Genomic DNA, 12,555 nt, shown 5'->3' with positions numbered 1-12,555 from the left:
AGTCCGGTGTTGGAAGGTAAAAAAGATAAGTGTGACAAGCTTTGACTAAAAGCCCTGGTAAATGGTGGCAGTAACTCTAACTATCCTAAGGTAGCAAAATTCATTGTTGCATAAGTAGTGATGTACATGAATGGTGTAACGACTACCCTGCTGTCTCCGACATGGACTCAATGAAATTGAATTCTCTGTGAAGATGCAGAGTACCAATGGCTAAACGGTAAGACCCTGTGCACCCTAACTATACTTTTACAGTGGCATCCCCGATTGAATGTGTAGGATAGATGGGAGATAATAGTATATAATGTTGTTACCAATGTTGAAATACCATTCTTTCATCATTAGATGCCTAACCGCTGTTGTTAAAGAGGTGAAACACTGTAAAACATGTAGTTTATCTAGGGTGGATGCCTCCTAAAAAGTAATGGAGGTGTACAAAGGTAAGCCCAAGCCATTGTTTGGATGGGTTGTGAATGTAATATCATAAGTTTGCCTAACTCTAAGACTTACCCGACCGTCGAACAAAGACAAAAGTCGGTCATAGTGATCCAGGAGTCCCATGTGGAAGGGCTCTCGCTTAATGGATCAAAGGTACGCCGAGGATAATAGGCTGATGACCCCCAAGAGCTCATATCGACGGGGTCATTTGGCACCTCAATGTCGACTCATCACATCCTGGGGTTGAATAAGGTCCCAATAGTTTGATTTTTTGCTGATGAAAGTGGTACGTGAGTTGGGCTTAGAACGTTGTGAGACAATTCAGTTCCTATCTACCATTGGTTTGTTGAGAACTGTGATTTGATTGTTTGGAGAAGAGCCCACATGAATGTAATGGATTGTTCTGTCAAGCTTTTCTTTTAAATAGAGATGGGGACAAAATAAAGAGGGCTACGGGTTTCCCTTATGGACCCCTGTTCAGAAAGGGATGCTTTATTAAAAGAAAAAGGGTCAATGAACGTATCATTTATTTTCTTTGGGGGTTTTGAAAGTCTGGGTACTTGCCTTATTTCCAAGGCAAATTGGTTGGGGTAAGGGCCGGAGCTTTAAGGGGCTTATATTTAATGACTATCTACTACACTGCATTGCATGAATAGATAAGATTTATGTGCAAAAGGTCTGGCAAAACATTAACCTTATTTGTTTTACAATAGAAAAGCATTAAGTTATGTTCCATTTTCTTGGTTTATAAAGGAAGCATAAGAGAAAGTTTAAGATGGCTATGAGCTAGAAAGGAGGGATATTGAGTAAAGCATAGACTCTTGTTTGCGCTTTTAGTTGTCTTTCAAGCGGCTTGGACCAGTGAGAGAGAAGGGGCTTAATGGAAGATGACGCATACTTAAGTGTTTCCAGGCATTTTGGTGGTTAAGATTTTTTTGTTTAGACATACGATAGTTACGTTTTTTATTATCTATAATCTTAAGTTCGTGAGCCGTATGATAAGTGACTATCTCATACGGTTTGGAGAGCACTTGATTATGTCATTTGGGTAAATGGTCACATTGTGATATGGGCAATAAATGAAATTTATGATGGAAAAGGCCCAATGAGGTAACTTTTGACTCGGTGTTTGACAATCTAACTATAGTTATGTTAGTTGTAGTGACATTTGTTAGTAGCTTGGTTCATGTCTATTCCATTTCGTATATGTTTAAGGACCCGTATAGCCCTTGATTCATGTGTTATTTATTTATTTTTACCATTTTTATGTTAATATTGGTTACCGGAGACAATTTTATCTAATTGTTTTTAGGATGGGAGGGAGTAGGTCTTGCTTTACACTCATTGATTAATTTTTTGTTCACATGACTCTAAGCTAATAAAGCAACTATCAAAGCTATGCTTGTTAATCAAGTAGATGATTTTGGATTAGCTCTTGGCATTATCAGTTGTTTTACTTTGTTTTAAATTGTAGACTTTTGTACTATTTTTTCTTTTACTAGTGTTTTTTCTAAACTTAATCACTATTTTATTGTCTGTAATATGAGATTTCATTCTATAACCATGATTTGTATCCTATTTTTTATCGACGCTATTATAAATTTGCTTAAATGGGATTGCATACTTAGTTACTTGATGCAATGGAGCGTCCTACTCTAGTATCCACTTTAATTCATGCAGTTATTATGGTAACACATGGCGTTTTTATGATGGTGATGTGTTTTTTTTATTTTCAATATCTACCTGAGGCTTCGATTGTTATTACTTTTATGGGGGCTACGACGGTATTTTTTGCAGAAATCACTAGAATATTGCAAAACGATTTAGAGAGGGTCGTAGCTTATTCAACTTGTAGTCAATTGGGCTATATGATCTTTGCTTGCAGCATTTTTAATTATTCAATTAGCATATCTCATTTGATGAATTACGCTTTTTTTAAAGCATTACTTTTCTTGCAATCATTCATGCCATGTCATATGAGTAAGATATGCGTAGGATGGGAGGGCTTGCCATTTTATTACCTTTTACATAGGCTATGATGCTTATAGGGAGTTTGTTTTTTATTGGATTCCTTTTTTTAATTGGATTTTATTCTAATGATGCAATTTTAGAGTGTGCCTACACCAAAAAAGTGTGACTTGATGGACATGTATAGTCTTTCTTTATTTGACTTAAAAGGGACTAGCTATATCATCTTTAACAATAGATTGCTATTACACTATGCTTTTCTGTAAGGAGAGTATGAAGAGTAGAAAATGATTTGATAAGTATATGATATTGCATGGGATCCTAATGGATTAGCAAGATGGATCAACCATAGTGAACTGTGCGATGACGCTTTTATAAAGTGGCCTCAAGTCTACGAGCTTTAACAAGGTAGGCCTCTATAGGGATGTGATTTAGGATAGAAAATTTGGTTGCATGCCCGGCAAAGGATCATTGGAGTATAGCTCAAGATTCTTTACAAAGCTAATGTGTCAACAAGGCAACCCTAATGGGCTCTCCTCAAGCAAGCGAGAGGTTTGGTCGTGCGATTAGATAGCATTCAATGGGTGGAAGATGATACGAAAAGTTATCGGCTTGCCTTCAGGTGGGATAGGTGATAATTTGCTAACTAGCCAGTGTGCTTACTTGAATCTTAGGTAGCAAAATAGGTTGATTATATCAGCTACACAAAAATAGAAGTAATTGAAACCATGATCCTCTCGAAGGAGTCAGGATGAAAACGAATAGAGAATCTTCCTTTCATTGCCCAAGCACATTCGCCACTTGAGCCGTATGCGAGGGAACTTGCATGTGTGGTTCTTTGAGGGGGGGAAGCTCAAAAGAGCCCATCCTTCGCAATTATACCGTTAGTGGCAATTTTTCCTTTTGGTTTGGAAGCATTTCTGTTTTCCTTACTCATTATTATTCTTGTCTCTTTTTTTTGATATTTTTAGCACTGACCAATTCATTTAAGCGAAACATCTTACGATGCCATGACAAACCTATTTTTATGGCGGTCCCTTTAATTTTTCTTGCTTTTGGAAGTATTTTCGTAGGATACGGTCCAGGTGTGAACTGCTAGCTTATAAGTCAATTTTGTGACAAGGCGACTATTGCTCATTCAACATGATCTGAGTAAAGTGAACAATGACTAAAGATTGGATGCAAGAAAAATTCCCGCCAATGGCTGAGATGTTCAATTGACTATTTTCCCTTTGTAGGAGGTATGGCATTTTCTGAGCTATAGACAAGCAAAAAAGGGGGAGGAAAAGAGGCCTTGGTGAACCTTCATAAGTGAACAAATGTAAGCTTTGCTGCCCAAAAGTATCCAGTATTAACCACATTAAGGGACAGGCCCAGTGAGCGAAGAGCAGGTTAAGGGGTACAAGCCGTGTCAATCAATTATTGGCCTTGCATCAAACATCCAATAGGCCATGGACAAAAAAATGGCCACTGCATAAAAAGACAATGTCCAAATGACCAGCCCATAAAGCACATTCTACGCCTACATGCCACTAAAATTATCCAATATACTCGGAACTGGAATATCCTAATAAGGTTCCTTTATAGTAGGTTGCCAAGCTATAAACCCTATGGAAGTAGGATTTTTCAATAAGCAAAGCCTTGATATAATATGCTTACCTAGAGACTTAGGATTTTAGTGATTAAAGAAGAGAGGCATAGAGAATAAGTGAGTTTTGTAAGGAGAATATCTAAACGATATTTTAATTCTCTGGCTTATGATCGAGCAACATGATTGTAAACTTTGATTAAAAATTGATTCACACCCCTAGCATACCGTTTAGCATAGATATACATGTCTACACCATAACATCACTGCCAAGCATAAAAATGAGCATTCCCATGACCGTGTCACTCACATATGAGCATCATACATGCACTGTTTGTTGCATTCACTGTCATAACTGCATACACGACTACATGTGTATCTAAAAATGCATTTTAGTATTGATTCTCAGTCATACATCATTGCAAGTACATCAGGGGTACATCAACATGCCATATACATCAGTGGCATAATCCCAAGTACATCAATATGTCATAGACATCAGTTGGCATCATCATGACATGCCAATTCTCATAGTCCCTAAAATATCCCTGCACATTCAAACAAGTTCAGGCTCTGTATCAGCGGGAGGTGGACAAGGTGCCCCCCGGGCCGGGTTGTGCATCCCTTCAGGGTCTTTGATGGCAAGGGGGGTCGCCCCTCTTTTGTTTTCCCACCTCACTTGGCATTGAGCTTTTTCCTCACTCGGAGTATACATGGTAGACATTTATTAATTAAACAAATCAGCATGCTATGCATGGGAGCTTGGAGGTAATTCTTTTCATGAAGTGCATGGAATTGAATTGGGAATAGGGAGAGGGCTTACCGAGCAGTGACTCACTGCTATCTCACCTCATTTACAATGGATTTCAGAGATTAGTTTATACTCAAACAATCATCACAAGTCAAGAGATTAGGGTGAGGCAATCGATAAACATGAGTGAGAAGTTTTAGCATAGAATGGACCATTTTCAATGTAACAAAGCCTAAGAGAGGACTAAAATTAAATGGGCAGCATATAAACATTGGAACCTTCAATAAAATGCATGATTGACCACTTGAATCTCTCCCAACAATAGGCTTTTTTTGGCTCAGCAATAGGATGGATCTAAAAGAGAGTTCAAGAGTCGATTACCTCTTTGATAATGAAGGGCTAAGAATTAGTGGCCAATGTCCCAAGGTTACTCTCCAATGCTCCAATTAGCTTCTTGATGACAAAGCTTCAACCAAGAGTTGAGTCTTCAAGCTTGATTCTTTGATGGGAGAGGGAGGGGTTGAGCTTCAGTAGCTCCATGGATGCTTGAAGGCCATTAGAAGAAGAATCTCCCAAAATTTAACCCCATAATGCCTTCCTGTGCTCCAAACCTCTTCCAAATTGGTAGGCAAGCTCCATTGATGGCAAAGACTCCAATCTTTAAGCCCCGGGACCCAATCTTGAAGGGAACTTGAAGAAATTCAAGGTTCTTGGTCTATGACTATGGCTGCCCCAAATGTTAGGCCTCCATTCTTGCTTCCATCTTCAAATACGGGCTCCTTGATACTTGCTTCTTCAAAGATCCTTGTAGGCACAAGCTCATGGGCCCAAAAGAGGCAAAAGCCCTCAAGATTTAGTGAGCTTTGAGTAAAATTTTGTGGCTGTCCATGGCCTAAACCTATTAGAGATTTAGGGATCAAGAGATCTCAAGAAGGTGAGAAGGAGGCTTTATCCCTGTCAAGGACACCTATTGGAAGCTGTAGAAGAAAGCCAAGATGGAGAAGAAGCTACAGATGACCCTGTTTGCTTAGGTTGCATCCCCTAAATCTGTGCCGAAATTTACAGGCTATTGTCTAGGGAGAAAGGGAGGGTCCAACCATTCACTGGATAGCTTGGAATGAGGGTTAGAATCCCTGTGAAGCTCTAGAAGAGTGGTGAAGATCATTGGGTTGGGGTAGAGAGGATCTATGGTGTTTCTCCTCCGTGGAAGCTTGGCAAGAGCTTGAGAATGAGGAGAGAGAAAACCTCATGTGAAAAGTAACCAAGATTAAACTCTTTCTAACTCATGTGACCACTATTTTTAGAAATTAACCTTCAAATTTGGTCCAAAATGACCCATGAATTGCCAAATTTGGTCTTCCAACCTCCAAACTTGGTCTAAGGACTCCATCAATGCTCCTGACTACTGTTCTCCTGGTCCTTGACCTTTGGGTCCTTCAGTGCTCCTCCATTTTAGTGCTTGTACATGTGTACTTGAAGCTTCTTGGATTCTTAATTGAAAAGGATGGTAACTGAGCATGTAAGGTAACTAAATGGATCAGAACTAGAGCTTTGATACCACTTGTCATGAAGAGGACAGGAGAGAGAGAGAGAAGAAGAGAGAGAGTGTGTGTGTGCAAAAGAGAGAGAAATACCGCAAGAAGAGAGAGAAAGAGAGTGACGAGGAGAGAGAAATACTAGAAAATGAGAGAGAAAGACAGAAAGAGAGAGGAAGAATCCATGAAAGCTTGGAGAGAGAGGTGAAGATGAAAGGAGACTTGTATTATAATCTGATGGTCAAAAATCAAGTCCCTAACACCTTATATACCAGCCCATGTAGCTAGTATTTCCCCATTATTAAATCCCCTTCTCTTACAATTTTTCTTTTATTTATTAGAATGTCATAAAAAAGAAATAGTTGCTTTAACTCCTGCACTAAATATGGGCCTCTCTATGACGTTCTAAACACAGTTCACGTACCTTTAAAAGACAAACAGTTGATGTCAAAATACCAAACTTTCTTGTCGATGTGCATTGGGCTAGCTTTGAATTTCCTCATTTGAGAAAGGTTTACTTTCTTGTTTCCACATTAAATCAACTACTAAATATCCCTAATGCTTAGTGGCACATGTAAAAAACAAATAAAAAAGCCCATGGACCTGAAATCGTTGGTTTTGCATCGAATAGACATATACATTGATAAGTAAGTAAACCAAAGTAATTAAGGCTTTTGAGGGCCAAAACTAAGAATAGACAGTGATGTGTCTTGCCTGTGCATCGCAGAGAGGACTTGAACCTCTAACCACCTGGTTCAAAGCCAGGCACTCTATCCAATTGAGCCATGAATGCTAAAAAAATGTAACTTGGCATGGCTTTTTCCATAGGATCTAGTGTATTTAACCATATCTTCTTTTTTAATGATGGTATCATTATTGAACATAAGATTTCCTATCTTCTCATTCTCAGAATTTGAAGCCATTCCTTTGGAAAGTAACCTCATAAAGTGAACTATGTGATTGATATAGAGGAAAGGGATGAAATTTTTCTCACCATGTTAGTTTGTATTTATTTGAAAGAAAGTAAGTTTTAACGGAATAAACTAAGTAAATGGAGCGCTAAAGCCAAATATGTATCCATAGCTATGCAGAGACGGAGAAAAATAGATAGGTATAATTGAAAGATGAAAAACTGCACAAATGAGTTAACATTTATATAGTTTTAAATCATAGAATCAAATTTGAAAATGAGCCTAATGCAACTATTTTTTGCTTCATTTTATGGGATTTTGTTATTTGATTTAATTGGAAAAAATGGATAAGAAACAAATAGACAAGTAAGGTAGTAATTGCAATTCTTTTAATTTGAGTCAACTTAAACCATTTTATTTCCTTGCGCTTTATTGCTTTGTTTGGAAATGTTTATTTCTTTGCTTTGCTTGAGCTAAGTTTTTTATGACCTACTAGGCGATTTAAACTTTTTGACATTAATGGATAAAAGAAAATAATTCTACAATGATATTTAGATATGAAATTGAAGGTCGACCTCCATTATATGACATTAAAATTACATTGTAAATTCTAATAGTAATAGTATTTTTTTTCTTTCAAAAATCCATGACCAATTTTTTGTCTTTTCACTCCCTAAAAGAAACAAAGGAAAAAATGATTTGACATTATGTTATTTTTAATCTTTTGTTTTCTTTATCGCAGTTAAACGAAGGGATGAGCTCGTGTTTGCCCTTTTTCACAAAGGGCGGTCTGGATTGGAGATTATCATGGCATAATAATCTCCATTAGATGGTACCATCTGCCTAGAGCATTTAATGTTTTAATGCTTCTGAGCATAACGGGACTTGAACCTACGATCATTCGATTAAAAGTCCAATGCTCTACCAACTGATCTATATACCTAATTATTATTATTATATTATTATTATTAATTAGAAGAGAGATTTCTATGTGGTTATTAAATGAAAAAAACAACTCTGATGCGATTTTTTCTTTGATTTTTCCTTTCTTTAGGATGTTCGGCAATGACATTATGATTTTCACAGAAATTACTTAACGAAAGAAAGCTTAAGACAACAATTAGACAACATAACTTATGAATAGTGGAAATGTTTAACCCGAAACTCTTAATTCTATTTGTAGCTAAACTAATCCAATTATTGCCATTGCAAGTCTTACAAGAAATGGAAAATAATGAATGCAAGCTATACAAGAATTGCTTGAAATAAAGGTAACAAGCTGTACAAAAATTACAAAAATTAGGAATTTTCTTAAAGTAACAACTACAAACAGAGAGACTAGGAAATTGCGTAAAATAACGATAACAAACGAAAACCCTAAATCTAATATAAAAAATGCATGACCCTAAAATTACATTGCAATACTTAGCATTAGAAAATGATAATCCTAAGTAATTAAAGCATTAAAAAAAACCAATATCAATTTATTTTATTCCTTTCGCGAAGGTTGTGATAAACCATAAAGCATGTCCTATTCGAATGGCTATGAATACTAGAAATGCAAGAGAAATGCATAGAAGAATACATAAATGTTGGCTCTAGGATCTAAAATCCGTAGTCTTGGTTTATCTTTTTTTGGTTTATTTATTTTTAGCTTATTTATGTCTTCGTCTCTTATTTTTGCTAGATTTTCTTGAAAGAAACAAATAAAAATTTCTAGCATTAGATGGGCGTTTCTTATACTTTTTATAATTATTCTACTCTATAGTTTCAGTGAGGTAGCTATATGCCAAGGGGATCTTACTAAGCATCCCATTATGGCACAATTACATAGTACGTCATGGCCAGCTCAGAAAAAGGGCTCAATCGAAGTTTTGGAATCATATTAGAGTTCTTTGAATGATTTAAAAGAAATCCCGAATACTAAGGAGGGAAAAAACATTTGTTTTTTTGTACTTAATCCCGAAATACTCGCTTGGAATTTAGGCATGTGTGATTGAACCGGAATTAAGTTATGAACCCTATCAAGTCTTTTCAAGGAATATGCAAGATATAATCTATTCTTTCATGGAAACCCTTCTTAATCTTGGTTTTTTAGATGTTCCTCCTTTTAACGATTTTTATCATTATAGAGGACTAGAGTACAACGATATGTTTATTTTATATAGACAAATCGCTAATTTACCAAAGTATGAGAGAGAAAAATGCTTTAGATATATCTTCGCTTTGCTCCCAAAATAGTAGAGGAACTCTTACGCTTTTAAAAAGTTTATAGGTTAAGGCGAAGGAAGAAATTACTATTTTTAAGAAACTATTGTTTGTAGAAATGTTGTAGCTCAAGTGTGTTAAGGAACTAAAGTTTTTTGAAATCTTGGACACCATTAAGGATTAAAAAAACACCACGGTATTGCCTATACTTAATTAACTTTTGGTAATACCTTCATTACCATAACAAATAATAAGGGAGAGAAAAGAATATGAACTTTTTTGGTTTTTTAAAAGGGTTTAAGGGTTCTCGTGGCTCAGACAAGTATGAAGCTTAAGCAACTACGGAACATGTCACATGAATTGTCATTTGATTCGAAATTGGTTCGGTCAAAGTATGAATCAAGGGAATTAGTCTTGCAAAAAAGGGATTCTTTCCGAAAGGTTCAAAAGATGGAGGTTTTATTATTACCAAAATTCATGATGTAACTTCTGTTGAGATGGCAAGCTCCGGACATTGATGATGGACCACCTGGCTAGATAAGTCCGCACATCTACACTTAGCACATTGGTGGTCATTATGATACTCACATGGCCACTGACTCATCACTTATTATATTCAGTTTGTTACACCTACCTACAACTGGCAAGATATAGTGCCAATCGATTAGTGTAGTCAGTTATGCACTGTTTGACTTAGAAGGTCACTTTCCTTTATGTTGTATCTTATCTATACTTTGTGTACGTTGTAAAGTGTGTGGAAGAAGAAGAAAAATCAGCAAGAAAACGTTTTAGCATCCATCTCTCTTCTTGTGTTCTTGAGTGAGCTTCCTCTTGTGTATACAGTGTGTGTTTGGCGCAGTAGCTCAAGCAAGCTCCCCCATCACGCGATTCTTGACATGGTATCAGAGCCGCACCACTGAGAGAGGCTTATTTTTAAGGTTGAAGTGAAGGAGAAGAAGCAAGGTTTGAGTAAGCAAGCAATGGGTAAGAAGCTCTCCCATTCTTACACTCTCTCTCTTGGATAGTGCCTGTGAAGGCACCAGAAGCAGGGTCGAGCAAAAATCTCAGATTGATGTGAGATTTGTGTGTGATTAGATCACTGTATTCTATAGATAAGCCCTTTAGGACTTTCCCGCAGTTATTTTGGGTGTCTAAGGCCGTTTTAGGCCACATTTTAGAGTCGCAAGGTTGCGGACAGCAGTTTCAAATTATACTGTGATTTCGACTGTATTGACCGAAAGTAGGTGCATAGGTTACATATTGTGAATCTGTAATTTTTGAGGTGTTTTCAGGAAGCAAACATAAGGTTTATCTGCAAATAGGTGGTAGATTACATGTACTATTGAGCAATCAGTGAAAAAGATTGCTTGGTGTATTGCTGTGCATGTGTTGTGAAAGATTGCAGAAGACTAGCTTGCTGTGTTGTATCCTTGTTTGTGATAATGGTAGAGAACTGTGGAAATCCCATTATTGAGAAGCTCGACAAGAACAATGACCCTTCATGGAAGTTTCATGTGACAAACTTCCTCATTGGGAAGGGCCTTTATGAGTTTGTTTCATGTGAAGAAAAGGAGCCAGAGCTGGGTATCCCTCCGACTACACATGAGTTAAAAGCATGGAAAGAGTGGAATGCGAAAGATAAAAAGGTGATGTACTGGCTATCTCTAGTCATTGATAATACTATGTTGGGACATATCAAGAATGTAGAAACTTCACATGCAGCTTGGACAATTTTTGAGAGCATGTTTCCAGTAAATACAAAGGCACGAAAGATTCAACTCAAGTAAGAGTTGAATGCCTTGAAGAAAGGAAAAATGTCTGTCAATGAGTGTGTGTTGAAGGTGAGGAGCATTGCAGATGCTTTAGCAACGATTGATGCAATGCCGGATGATGATGATTTGGTTTCATCCACTCTGAGTGGCCTTAACAATGAGAAGGCATGGAAATCATTTATTACTTCAGTATATGTATGAAAGCCATTTCCAGATTTTGATGAGCTAATCTCTCTCATGATACCGAAGAGATCAATATGCACGGTGATTCGTCTGAAAGAAATGGTGAACAGGTCCAAGCATTTTACTCAAATTTAGGAAGGGAACGTGGTAGATCCTCTTCGAGAGGCCATGGTATGGGACGTGTTAGCGATAACCAGCAAAATAGGTTCAATCAATAGTTTGGTGAATTGCAGGTTTCTGGAGGCAGATGAAACTTTAGAGGCAAGGGGAGCTCTAAAGGAAGAGATGGATAGCAGAACAGAGGCTTTGGAAATTTTGCTATTGTTTGCCATCATTGTGGCAAAATAGGACATATTGTAGCCAATTGTTATGCTAAGAAGGATTATATTCACAGTGACAAATTGCAGCAAGGAAACAATGCATCGTCTTCACGACAGAATGAAGACAAAAATGAGTGTCTGTTTATTATGCAGCATATGATGAATGCAGTTACAGGAAAGGGGACACATGATGATGTATGGTATGTCGATTCAAGTGCATCTAATCATATGACTAGTCATGTTGAATGGTTTGGAGAGATGCAGGACTTACAAAATCATGGTTATGTGTAGACGAGTGATAATTCATGCCACCCAATTTCACACATTGGAAAGGTTCCCTTGTTCTTGTATGATGGCCAGACAAAGAGTCTAAAAGATGTATTATATGTGCCTTCAATTACAAAGAATCTAGTGTTTGTTGGCCAAATGGTAGAGCAGGGGTTGTAGGTGATTCAATGCAAAAGGTTGTTTTGTAGAAGACTTTAATGATAAGTGCAGATTGGTCGCAAAAGGAAGTAGAGTTGGCTGAATGTTCACTTTAGATGTTGAAATTCCTGCCATGGATGTTGCTATGTATGCTAAAGGAAAAGGAGTAGTTTCATATATTGAAATATGGCATAAACGTATTGGATATGCAAATGTACAAAGGCTAAAATTAATGCAGTCTAGAGGATTGGTTACAGGGTTTCCTTCTTTTAGAGTTGCAGAATTGCATAAAGTCTGTGAAGCATGCTAGTTTTGTAAGCAAGCAAGACAACCCTTCTCGCATGACAGAGAAGTGAGTAGAAAAATACTTGATGTAGTGCATACAGATGTTTGGGGCTTACACAGAATGTATCTCTTGGTGGCAGCAAATACTTTGTCACATTTATTGATGGTTGTTC

The 12,555-nt window shown here is 37.2% G+C and overlaps 1 non-coding gene across 1 annotated transcript; it reads right to left on the bottom strand.

Annotated features, from left to right (window-relative positions):
* Positions 1-6,994: 6,994 nt before the first annotated feature.
* TRNAQ-UUG (transfer RNA glutamine (anticodon UUG)) lies at positions 6,995-7,070 on the bottom strand. The gene has a single exon. It is a non-coding gene; the product is annotated as a tRNA-Gln (tRNA).
* Between the last annotated feature and the right edge of the window lie 5,485 nt (positions 7,071-12,555).

This window comes from Lygodium microphyllum, chromosome 21 (assembly GCF_053477565.2).
Source record: "Lygodium microphyllum isolate KBCC chromosome 21, Lygodium_microphyllum_v1.1.10, whole genome shotgun sequence".
NCBI lineage: Eukaryota > Viridiplantae > Streptophyta > Polypodiopsida > Schizaeales > Lygodiaceae > Lygodium > Lygodium microphyllum.
Note: the sequence above shows the minus strand (reverse complement) of the source record. Positions and strands in the feature narration are given on the sequence as shown.